General features: G+C 39.9%; 19 non-coding genes across 19 annotated transcripts in view; all 19 read left to right on the top strand.

Annotated features, from left to right (window-relative positions):
- Window positions 1-118, top strand: part of LOC141356915 (5S ribosomal RNA) — a 119-nt gene extending 1 nt beyond the window's left edge. Inside the window, exon 1 of the ribosomal RNA XR_012363387.1 lies at window positions 1-118. This exon is cut by the window's left edge and continues 1 nt beyond it. This is a non-coding gene — a ribosomal RNA (5S ribosomal RNA).
- Window positions 119-259: 141 nt separating this feature from the next.
- LOC141356905 (5S ribosomal RNA) lies at window positions 260-378 on the top strand. Its single transcript, XR_012363377.1, has one exon. It is a non-coding gene; the product is annotated as a 5S ribosomal RNA (ribosomal RNA).
- A 141-nt stretch (window positions 379-519) lies between these two features.
- LOC141356900 (5S ribosomal RNA) lies at window positions 520-638 on the top strand. Its single transcript, XR_012363372.1, has one exon. It is a non-coding gene; the product is annotated as a 5S ribosomal RNA (ribosomal RNA).
- A 141-nt stretch (window positions 639-779) lies between these two features.
- LOC141356899 (5S ribosomal RNA) lies at window positions 780-898 on the top strand. Its single transcript, XR_012363371.1, has one exon. It is a non-coding gene; the product is annotated as a 5S ribosomal RNA (ribosomal RNA).
- Window positions 899-1,039: 141 nt separating this feature from the next.
- LOC141356898 (5S ribosomal RNA) lies at window positions 1,040-1,158 on the top strand. The gene has a single exon (XR_012363370.1). It is a non-coding gene; the product is annotated as a 5S ribosomal RNA (ribosomal RNA).
- A 121-nt stretch (window positions 1,159-1,279) lies between these two features.
- Window positions 1,280-1,398, top strand: LOC141356896 (5S ribosomal RNA). The gene has a single exon (XR_012363363.1). It is a non-coding gene; the product is annotated as a 5S ribosomal RNA (ribosomal RNA).
- Window positions 1,399-1,539: 141 nt separating this feature from the next.
- Window positions 1,540-1,658, top strand: LOC141357726 (5S ribosomal RNA). The gene has a single exon (XR_012364213.1). It is a non-coding gene; the product is annotated as a 5S ribosomal RNA (ribosomal RNA).
- A 141-nt stretch (window positions 1,659-1,799) lies between these two features.
- Window positions 1,800-1,918, top strand: LOC141357530 (5S ribosomal RNA). The gene has a single exon (XR_012364017.1). It is a non-coding gene; the product is annotated as a 5S ribosomal RNA (ribosomal RNA).
- A 129-nt stretch (window positions 1,919-2,047) lies between these two features.
- Window positions 2,048-2,166, top strand: LOC141356895 (5S ribosomal RNA). Its single transcript, XR_012363362.1, has one exon. It is a non-coding gene; the product is annotated as a 5S ribosomal RNA (ribosomal RNA).
- A 141-nt stretch (window positions 2,167-2,307) lies between these two features.
- LOC141356889 (5S ribosomal RNA) lies at window positions 2,308-2,426 on the top strand. Its single transcript, XR_012363354.1, has one exon. It is a non-coding gene; the product is annotated as a 5S ribosomal RNA (ribosomal RNA).
- Window positions 2,427-2,567: 141 nt separating this feature from the next.
- On the top strand, window positions 2,568-2,686 carry LOC141356881 (5S ribosomal RNA). Its single transcript, XR_012363346.1, has one exon. It is a non-coding gene; the product is annotated as a 5S ribosomal RNA (ribosomal RNA).
- A 141-nt stretch (window positions 2,687-2,827) lies between these two features.
- Window positions 2,828-2,946, top strand: LOC141356873 (5S ribosomal RNA). Its single transcript, XR_012363338.1, has one exon. It is a non-coding gene; the product is annotated as a 5S ribosomal RNA (ribosomal RNA).
- A 121-nt stretch (window positions 2,947-3,067) lies between these two features.
- Window positions 3,068-3,186, top strand: LOC141356864 (5S ribosomal RNA). The gene has a single exon (XR_012363329.1). It is a non-coding gene; the product is annotated as a 5S ribosomal RNA (ribosomal RNA).
- Window positions 3,187-3,327: 141 nt separating this feature from the next.
- On the top strand, window positions 3,328-3,446 carry LOC141356854 (5S ribosomal RNA). Its single transcript, XR_012363319.1, has one exon. It is a non-coding gene; the product is annotated as a 5S ribosomal RNA (ribosomal RNA).
- A 141-nt stretch (window positions 3,447-3,587) lies between these two features.
- On the top strand, window positions 3,588-3,706 carry LOC141356845 (5S ribosomal RNA). Its single transcript, XR_012363310.1, has one exon. It is a non-coding gene; the product is annotated as a 5S ribosomal RNA (ribosomal RNA).
- Window positions 3,707-3,847: 141 nt separating this feature from the next.
- Window positions 3,848-3,966, top strand: LOC141356836 (5S ribosomal RNA). The gene has a single exon (XR_012363301.1). It is a non-coding gene; the product is annotated as a 5S ribosomal RNA (ribosomal RNA).
- Window positions 3,967-4,107: 141 nt separating this feature from the next.
- LOC141356825 (5S ribosomal RNA) lies at window positions 4,108-4,226 on the top strand. The gene has a single exon (XR_012363290.1). It is a non-coding gene; the product is annotated as a 5S ribosomal RNA (ribosomal RNA).
- A 141-nt stretch (window positions 4,227-4,367) lies between these two features.
- Window positions 4,368-4,486, top strand: LOC141356813 (5S ribosomal RNA). Its single transcript, XR_012363278.1, has one exon. It is a non-coding gene; the product is annotated as a 5S ribosomal RNA (ribosomal RNA).
- A 141-nt stretch (window positions 4,487-4,627) lies between these two features.
- Window positions 4,628-4,746, top strand: LOC141356802 (5S ribosomal RNA). The gene has a single exon (XR_012363267.1). It is a non-coding gene; the product is annotated as a 5S ribosomal RNA (ribosomal RNA).
- The last annotated feature ends 5,697 nt before the right edge of the window (window positions 4,747-10,443 follow it).

Raw genomic sequence — 10,443 nt, 5'->3', positions numbered from 1 at the left:
CTTACGGCCACACCACCCTGAGCACGCCCGCTCTCGTCTGATCTCGGAAGCCAAGCAGGGTCGGGCCTGGTTAGTACTTGGATGGGAGACCGCCTGGGAATACCAGGTGCTGTAAGCATTTAATTCTTTATTTAATTAATTATTTAATTATTTATTCATATAATTTTTTTCCAGAAATGCATCCTTTCTGTAAGCGTTCGCCGATGGCATGGCGTTGCCACATTAGTCTTGAAGTGGCTCTCGAATCGAGTCAGCGCTCGCTTACGGCCACACCACCCTGAGCACGCCCGCTCTCGTCTGATCTCGGAAGCCAAGCAGGGTCGGGCCTGGTTAGTACTTGGATGGGAGACCGCCTGGGAATACCAGGTGCTGTAAGCATTTAATTCTTTATTTAATTAATTATTTAATTATTTATTCATATAATTTTTTTCCAGAAATGCATCCTTTCTGTAAGCGTTCGCCGATGGCATGGCGTTGCCACATTAGTCTTGAAGTGGCTCTCGAATCGAGTCAGCGCTCGCTTACGGCCACACCACCCTGAGCACGCCCGCTCTCGTCTGATCTCGGAAGCCAAGCAGGGTCGGGCCTGGTTAGTACTTGGATGGGAGACCGCCTGGGAATACCAGGTGCTGTAAGCATTTAATTCTTTATTTAATTAATTATTTAATTATTTATTCATATAATTTTTTTCCAGAAATGCATCCTTTCTGTAAGCGTTCGCCGATGGCATGGCGTTGCCACATTAGTCTTGAAGTGGCTCTCGAATCGAGTCAGCGCTCGCTTACGGCCACACCACCCTGAGCACGCCCGCTCTCGTCTGATCTCGGAAGCCAAGCAGGGTCGGGCCTGGTTAGTACTTGGATGGGAGACCGCCTGGGAATACCAGGTGCTGTAAGCATTTAATTCTTTATTTAATTAATTATTTAATTATTTATTCATATAATTTTTTTCCAGAAATGCATCCTTTCTGTAAGCGTTCGCCGATGGCATGGCGTTGCCACATTAGTCTTGAAGTGGCTCTCGAATCGAGTCAGCGCTCGCTTACGGCCACACCACCCTGAGCACGCCCGCTCTCGTCTGATCTCGGAAGCCAAGCAGGGTCGGGCCTGGTTAGTACTTGGATGGGAGACCGCCTGGGAATACCAGGTGCTGTAAGCATTTAATTAATTATTTATTCATATAATTTTTTTCCAGAAATGCATCCTTTCTGTAAGCGTTCGCCGATGGCATGGCGTTGCCACATTAGTCTTGAAGTGGCTCTCGAATCGAGTCAGCGCTCGCTTACGGCCACACCACCCTGAGCACGCCCGCTCTCGTCTGATCTCGGAAGCCAAGCAGGGTCGGGCCTGGTTAGTACTTGGATGGGAGACCGCCTGGGAATACCAGGTGCTGTAAGCATTTAATTCTTTATTTAATTAATTATTTAATTATTTATTCATATAATTTTTTTCCAGAAATGCATCCTTTCTGTAAGCGTTCGCCGATGGCATGGCGTTGCCACATTAGTCTTGAAGTGGCTCTCGAATCGAGTCAGCGCTCGCTTACGGCCACACCACCCTGAGCACGCCTGCTCTCGTCTGATCTCGGAAGCCAAGCAGGGTCGGGCCTGGTTAGTACTTGGATGGGAGACCGCCTGGGAATACCAGGTGCTGTAAGCATTTAATTCTTTATTTAATTAATTATTTAATTATTTATTCATATAATTTTTTTCCAGAAATGCATCCTTTCTGTAAGCGTTCGCCGATGGCATGGCGTTGCCACATTAGTCTTGAAGTGGCTCTCGAATCGAGTCAGCGCTCGCTTACGGCCACACCACCCTGAGCACGCCCGCTCTCGTCTGATCTCGGAAGCCAAGCAGGGTCGGGCCTGTTTAGTACTTGGATGGGAGACCGCCTGGGAATACCAGGTGCTGTAAGCATTTAATTAATTATTTAATTATTTATTCATATAATTTTTTTCCAGAAATGCATCCTTTCTGTAAGCGTTCGCCGATGGCATGGCGTTGCCACATTAGTCTTGAAGTGGCTCTCGAATCGAGTCAGCGCTCGCTTACGGCCACACCACCCTGAGCACGCCCGCTCTCGTCTGATCTCGGAAGCCAAGCAGGGTCGGGCCTGGTTAGTACTTGGATGGGAGACCGCCTGGGAATACCAGGTGCTGTAAGCATTTAATTCTTTATTTAATTAATTATTTAATTATTTATTCATATAATTTTTTTCCAGAAATGCATCCTTTCTGTAAGCGTTCGCCGATGGCATGGCGTTGCCACATTAGTCTTGAAGTGGCTCTCGAATCGAGTCAGCGCTCGCTTACGGCCACACCACCCTGAGCACGCCCGCTCTCGTCTGATCTCGGAAGCCAAGCAGGGTCGGGCCTGGTTAGTACTTGGATGGGAGACCGCCTGGGAATACCAGGTGCTGTAAGCATTTAATTCTTTATTTAATTAATTATTTAATTATTTATTCATATAATTTTTTTCCAGAAATGCATCCTTTCTGTAAGCGTTCGCCGATGGCATGGCGTTGCCACATTAGTCTTGAAGTGGCTCTCGAATCGAGTCAGCGCTCGCTTACGGCCACACCACCCTGAGCACGCCCGCTCTCGTCTGATCTCGGAAGCCAAGCAGGGTCGGGCCTGGTTAGTACTTGGATGGGAGACCGCCTGGGAATACCAGGTGCTGTAAGCATTTAATTCTTTATTTAATTAATTATTTAATTATTTATTCATATAATTTTTTTCCAGAAATGCATCCTTTCTGTAAGCGTTCGCCGATGGCATGGCGTTGCCACATTAGTCTTGAAGTGGCTCTCGAATCGAGTCAGCGCTCGCTTACGGCCACACCACCCTGAGCACGCCCGCTCTCGTCTGATCTCGGAAGCCAAGCAGGGTCGGGCCTGGTTAGTACTTGGATGGGAGACCGCCTGGGAATACCAGGTGCTGTAAGCATTTAATTAATTATTTATTCATATAATTTTTTTCCAGAAATGCATCCTTTCTGTAAGCGTTCGCCGATGGCATGGCGTTGCCACATTAGTCTTGAAGTGGCTCTCGAATCGAGTCAGCGCTCGCTTACGGCCACACCACCCTGAGCACGCCCGCTCTCGTCTGATCTCGGAAGCCAAGCAGGGTCGGGCCTGGTTAGTACTTGGATGGGAGACCGCCTGGGAATACCAGGTGCTGTAAGCATTTAATTCTTTATTTAATTAATTATTTAATTATTTATTCATATAATTTTTTTCCAGAAATGCATCCTTTCTGTAAGCGTTCGCCGATGGCATGGCGTTGCCACATTAGTCTTGAAGTGGCTCTCGAATCGAGTCAGCGCTCGCTTACGGCCACACCACCCTGAGCACGCCCGCTCTCGTCTGATCTCGGAAGCCAAGCAGGGTCGGGCCTGGTTAGTACTTGGATGGGAGACCGCCTGGGAATACCAGGTGCTGTAAGCATTTAATTCTTTATTTAATTAATTATTTAATTATTTATTCATATAATTTTTTTCCAGAAATGCATCCTTTCTGTAAGCGTTCGCCGATGGCATGGCGTTGCCACATTAGTCTTGAAGTGGCTCTCGAATCGAGTCAGCGCTCGCTTACGGCCACACCACCCTGAGCACGCCCGCTCTCGTCTGATCTCGGAAGCCAAGCAGGGTCGGGCCTGGTTAGTACTTGGATGGGAGACCGCCTGGGAATACCAGGTGCTGTAAGCATTTAATTCTTTATTTAATTAATTATTTAATTATTTATTCATATAATTTTTTTCCAGAAATGCATCCTTTCTGTAAGCGTTCGCCGATGGCATGGCGTTGCCACATTAGTCTTGAAGTGGCTCTCGAATCGAGTCAGCGCTCGCTTACGGCCACACCACCCTGAGCACGCCCGCTCTCGTCTGATCTCGGAAGCCAAGCAGGGTCGGGCCTGGTTAGTACTTGGATGGGAGACCGCCTGGGAATACCAGGTGCTGTAAGCATTTAATTCTTTATTTAATTAATTATTTAATTATTTATTCATATAATTTTTTTCCAGAAATGCATCCTTTCTGTAAGCGTTCGCCGATGGCATGGCGTTGCCACATTAGTCTTGAAGTGGCTCTCGAATCGAGTCAGCGCTCGCTTACGGCCACACCACCCTGAGCACGCCCGCTCTCGTCTGATCTCGGAAGCCAAGCAGGGTCGGGCCTGGTTAGTACTTGGATGGGAGACCGCCTGGGAATACCAGGTGCTGTAAGCATTTAATTCTTTATTTAATTAATTATTTAATTATTTATTCATATAATTTTTTTCCAGAAATGCATCCTTTCTGTAAGCGTTCGCCGATGGCATGGCGTTGCCACATTAGTCTTGAAGTGGCTCTCGAATCGAGTCAGCGCTCGCTTACGGCCACACCACCCTGAGCACGCCCGCTCTCGTCTGATCTCGGAAGCCAAGCAGGGTCGGGCCTGGTTAGTACTTGGATGGGAGACCGCCTGGGAATACCAGGTGCTGTAAGCATTTAATTCTTTATTTAATTAATTATTTAATTATTTATTCATATAATTTTTTTCCAGAAATGCATCCTTTCTGTAAGCGTTCGCCGATGGCATGGCGTTGCCACATTAGTCTTGAAGTGGCTCTCGAATCGAGTCAGCGCTCGCTTACGGCCACACCACCCTGAGCACGCCCGCTCTCGTCTGATCTCGGAAGCCAAGCAGGGTCGGGCCTGGTTAGTACTTGGATGGGAGACCGCCTGGGAATACCAGGTGCTGTAAGCATTTAATTCTTTATTTAATTAATTATTTAATTATTTATTCATATAATTTTTTTCCAGAAATGCATCCTTTCTGTAAGCGTTCGCCGATGGCATGGCGTTGCCACATTAGTCTTGAAGTGGCTCTCGAATCGAGTCAGCGCTCGCTTACGGCCACACCACCCTGAGGGCGCTATTGAGCAATCAGGAAGTGAGTTGGCTGCAGTAGAGAGAGGAAGGCTCTCTCATTGTTTATGTTTGTTAGTGTTTGTAGTTTTTTATTTGTATATCGATTGAGTTTTGTTTGTTAGTGATTTTTTTTGTTTAAACCACCTAACAGCAGCTTTTGGCTGGCTGGAGGGTGGTTAAATCGTGATTTTTCGTGGTTTTGTTTGTTTGTTTTTGTTTTTCGTGTTTGTTTTTCATTTGAAATGGACGGACCTACGGCTAATGACCTGGAAATGGCGGCGGAGAAACGGAACGGCAATGACACTGGACCTGAACATCGACCACGAGCTGGAAACCAAAAGGATACAGGTGTTAGGAATTTTGAGCAAAGGAAATACATGAAGGAAGCAACAGTGATTGTAAATGTGGACAATGCTAATGGAGTAAAGGCGGAGGATATAATTAAAGTGATAGCAGAGAAAATTGGAGAAGGAAACGTTCTGGCAGTAAGACCAAGACAAAATAAGGAATATGAACTGACCCTGGAGAAGGAGGAAATGTGTGATGAGTTAATGGATGGACTAATGATAAAAGGAACAAACTGTGAGGTGAGGAGATTACAAAACAGAGAATATGTCGTTTCCTTCATGCATTTGCCTGTTTACCTGGAGGATAACGAAATTTTAGAAAAATTGCAAGGTTGGGGCGTTTTGCCAATATCAAAAATTAAAAGAAGGCTGTATCCGGGCACTGGAATCGAGGACGGGACAAGGTTTGCGAGAGTGAGGTTTCCCAGGGAAGTGGTTTCACTCCCATACAGCACGAAGCTGGAAACAGCGGAAGGGCCGCAATATTTTAGGGTGATGCACAGCCATCAGGTGAAAACCTGTCGGCTGTGCATGAGCCCAGACCATCTAATGAAAGATTGCCCTGATTTTAAGTGCTACAAATGTGAGGAGAGGGGACATTTCGCAAGGGACTGTAACACTGTTAAGTGCCCGGACTGCCAAGACTATTTAAATAAATGTGAGTGTTGGATGGATGGAGGGGAAGGAGGATCACAAAAACAGGTGGACAGTCAAATGCATGAAGGGAACGATGGAGAAGAAAATGAAAATGAAGAACAACAACACACTGATGGAGCAAATGAAATGGAAAAGGGAATAACAATAGAGGAACAGACAACAGAGGATAAAGAAGTGGAAAACGAGAAGGACAATTCACAAGGAGATGATGGTACATGGACACCAATTGAAATTTCTGCAAGTTTTACAAGTCTTTTAGATACGATGGACAAAGAAGGACAAAATGAGATAGTAGAGAGCAGCGGGATTGACAATAAAGATATGGAAGAAGCAGCAGTATTGGAGAAAAGCAGAGACGGAAGAGCACAAGTATTGGAGAAAAGCAGAGACGGAAGAGCACAAACAAGAAGAAGAACATTAAAGGTAACACCAAATGTACAGTTTGCTAAGAAAAAAGTGATGAAAAAAGGACAAATGAAATGTGTAAATAGGTATGAAGTTTTAAAGGGACTGGAGGAGATGAAGTGAGACAATGGTTTTTAGGTATTTAATTTTTCTTTTAATGGTTTTAAGTTGTGTGACTTTTAATGCAAGAGGACTGCTGGACGTGAGAAAATTTGAAAAAGTAATTGAAAGATGTAAACACGAAGATATCATTGCACTACAAGAAACGAACTGGAAAGAGAATGTGATGAAGGATTTTCAAAGGAGATGGGCTGGAGGAATTTTATATAACAATGGTGATGGAAGATTTGGAAGAGGAGTTGCTTTTTTAATGAAAGAGGAGGTTTTTAAAAGAAGCAAAATTGTATATAAAGACAATATAGGAAAATGTATGATTGTAGAGACAAAATATGATGAAAAGGAAATGGTTATAGTAAATGTACATGCACCAACAGAAGAGAAGGAAAAAAAAGATTTTTTTTTTGTTTTAAGAGGTTTTTTAAAGAAATATAAAGAAATTGTAATGATGGGGGATTTTAATACAGTTTTTAGTAAACAAGATATGGCAGAGGGAATGGTTTTTAAAAGTGATGCGGGGAGAAAAGAATTAAAGGTTTTAATGGAAGAAAATAAAATGATTGATGTATGGAGAGAAAGGAACGAAACAAAAAAAGAGTTTTCAAGACGACAAATAGTGGGACAGTTTGTGTGCAAAACAAGAATTGATTTTATTTTATGTAATAGGAATGTGGAAAATTTTATTGAAAAGATTAAGTATGAAGAAACAAGTTTAAGTGATCATAAGTTGTTATTTTTTAAAATTGATTGGGACAAAATACAAAGAGGGCCGGGGGTATGGGTTTTAAATACAGAGATTCTTAAAAATAAAGATTATGTTTCAGAAATCAAACAAATTATAGAAAGAGAAAAGGAAAGTAAAATGTATGAAGAGAGTAAGAGAATATGGTGGGAAAACGTAAAGTTTTTAATAAAAAAATTCTCAATTAAATACTGTAGCCTAATACAAAAATGTAAGAGATATAAGAAAAAAGAAATGAAAACAGACTTAGAAAAAGAACTAGCTAAAGAAAACAAAGACATACAAAAGATAAGAGAAATTGAGGAAAGATTAAAGGAAATAGAGGAAAAAGAATATGAAGGAGCAAGATTAAGAAGTAAAGCAAAATATATGGTGGAAGGAGAGAAATGTACAAAGTTTTATTTTGACCTAGAGAAAAAGAAAGGAAAAGCAGAGATTGTAAAGGAGATAAGAGGGAAAAATGGGGAAATCGTACAAGGAAATGAAAATATTCTAAAAGAAATAAAGGCCTTTTATGAGGACCTTTTCAGTACACAAGGTGAAGAGGAGAAAGAAAAAAAACAATTATTAAATCTAATAAAATCAAAATTAAGTAAAGAAGATAAAGATGTATGTGACCATGATTTCAGAGATGAAGAGATTGAACAAGCAATAGATCAACTAAACAGAAAGAAGAGTCCGGGAATAGATGGTTTGGGGAGTGAATTTTACAAATGTTTTAAAGAGGTTTTAACAAAGATTTTAAAGGAGGTTTTTAAGGAAATTTTTGAAAAAGAGGAAGTAAATGAAAGGATGAGAATAGGTTTGATGAAAATTATATATAAAAGGAAAGGGGAGAGGGTAGACTTAAAGAACTATAGACCAATTTCAATGTTGAACACAGATTTTAAAATTATAGCAAAGGTTTTAGCAAATAGACTGAAGGAAGTGATGCCAACTATAATAAAAACAAATCAAGCATATGCAGTCAAAGGAAGAGACATAGCTGACATAACAATGAGTATAAGGGACATGATATGGTACATAAAACAAGAAAATAAGGATGGGTACATAATCAGTTTAGATTTTGAAAAAGCTTTTGATAGGGTGGAACATGGTTTTTTATTTGATGTTTTAAAGAGTTTTGGTTTTGGGGAAAATTTTATCAAATGGATTAGAATCTTATACAAGGGGGCTTTGACAAAAATTAAATGCAATGGGTTTTTAACTGAATGTTTTAAAATTACGAGATCAATACGGCAAGGTTGTCCACTCTCGGCACTGTTATATTCACTTGTATCAGAACCACTGGGATTAGCTATAAAGGAAAATACAAAAATAACAGGAATTGAGATCGAGGGAATAATGTCTGAAGGGAAAGTTTTTCAGTATGCAGATGACACAACAATAATTGTAAATAGGAAAGAAAGTGTACAAGAGGCCATGAATGTTGTCAAGAAATTTTGTAAAGCATCAGGAGGTAAAGTTAATGAGGATAAAACAGTGTACATGAGGTTTGGCAAAGCTGTGCTTTTAAATGATTATTTTAATTTTAAAGAGGTAGAAGAAATGAAAATTTTAGGACTTTTATTGGGGAAAAATGAGAAAAAAACAAGAGATGAAATGTGGGAACAACTGATATCAGGAATAGAAAGAAAAATAAACTTTTGGAAATTAAGAACTTTAAGCTTGAAGGGGAAGGTTTTAACTTTGAATGTTTTAATGGTTTCTAAATTGTGGTATGTTTTATACTTATCTGAAATGCCAATATGGATAGAAAAGAGGTTGAAGAAATGTTTTCTTGATTTTATTTGGAACGGCAAACCGCCAAGAATAGCTTACAACACGATTTTAGGGGATATAGAAAAAGGCGGTCTAGGATTAATGGATGTAGAACAAAGGAAAAACAGTCTAAGAGTAAAAGCAGTTAAAAAGTATTTACAAGAAGAAAACAAGGCAGAATGGAAGAAAACAATGAAATTTTTTTTAAACAGATGTGAAAATTTTAACATGGAGGATGGAATTTTATGGATGAAAACGAAAAGTTGGATGACAGAGAGAATACCTGGGTTTTATAGAGAATTGCTTAGTGCTTGGGGGAAGTTTTTAACAAATATTGAATATGACCCACGAGGAAGAGAAAACATTTTAAATCAACCTCTGTTCTTGAACAACAAGATTTTAAAACAAGACAAAGTCATTTATTTTAAGAAATGGATGGAAGTGGGAATAACTAAAGTAAAAGATGTAATGTATGAAGTGAAAGAAGGTTTCTTACCTGTACAATGTGTGTATGATGCAATGGATGAGGCAAAAGAGGAATACAGCAAACAAGAAATTATAAATAAGTATGAAGTAATTAAACAAGCTATACCCAAAGAGTGGATTAAAAGAATAGAAAATATGGAAAAGGAAAAAGAACAGAAAGACATTCAAGTGAATTTGGGTGAAAAAGTATACACTCTCAAAGAATGCAGTATTAAGATGTTTTATTGCTTTTTCAGAGACAGTGTTTTTAAAGAACCTATTGTAAATTGCTTCTGGCTACAGAAATTTGTGAATTTAAAACAGGAAGATATATGGAGAAACATGAGGGGAAGATGTGTAGAAACAAGACTGGAGTCCTTGGAGTACACAATAAGACATAAAGTGGTATTTACTGATGTGATTTTAAACAAAATAGGAATGGAACAAAGTGCGATGTGTAAAGTATGTCACGAAAAAGAAGAAGGAATTGTACATTTGTTTTTGTACTGCAAAGAATTGGACTCTTTTTTAAACAAATGTAAGGACATAATCAAAGAATTGGACGAACAATGGAATGAGAATGAAATGGAATGGAAGAGATTGGTGATGTTTGGTTGGAAAAGGAAAAGTCAAAACATGAAATTTATTAATTTATGTGTAATGTTAATGAAAAGTGCAATATGGGAACGACGAATTGCAGCAAAAAAAGAAAAAATTGTAATTGATGTATGGACTGTTTTTAAAAGAAAAACTGAAATGTACATGGAAAGATTGTATGCCTATTTTAAACATGAGAATATGTTAGAAGCTTTTTACAATGTTTTTACGCCCAAGGTTTGCAGTATTTTAGAGGGTTTAAAGTGGAGATTGCCAGATGTTACGGGACACATTTTTACATAATTTTAAAGGTTTTCTTTCTCATTGTTCTTTTATGTAACTATTTAACTTCATGGTAGAGTATATTTGATGTTGTTGTTTTTTTTTTTGTTTTTTGTTTTTTTGTGTAAAACAAATGGTTTTGTATGAAATGCTTTGTAAT

The sequence above is a fragment of the Misgurnus anguillicaudatus genome, chromosome 21 (assembly GCF_027580225.2).
Source record: "Misgurnus anguillicaudatus chromosome 21, ASM2758022v2, whole genome shotgun sequence".
Lineage (NCBI taxonomy): Eukaryota > Metazoa > Chordata > Actinopteri > Cypriniformes > Cobitidae > Misgurnus > Misgurnus anguillicaudatus.
This window is presented reverse-complemented; position numbering and strand designations above follow the sequence as displayed.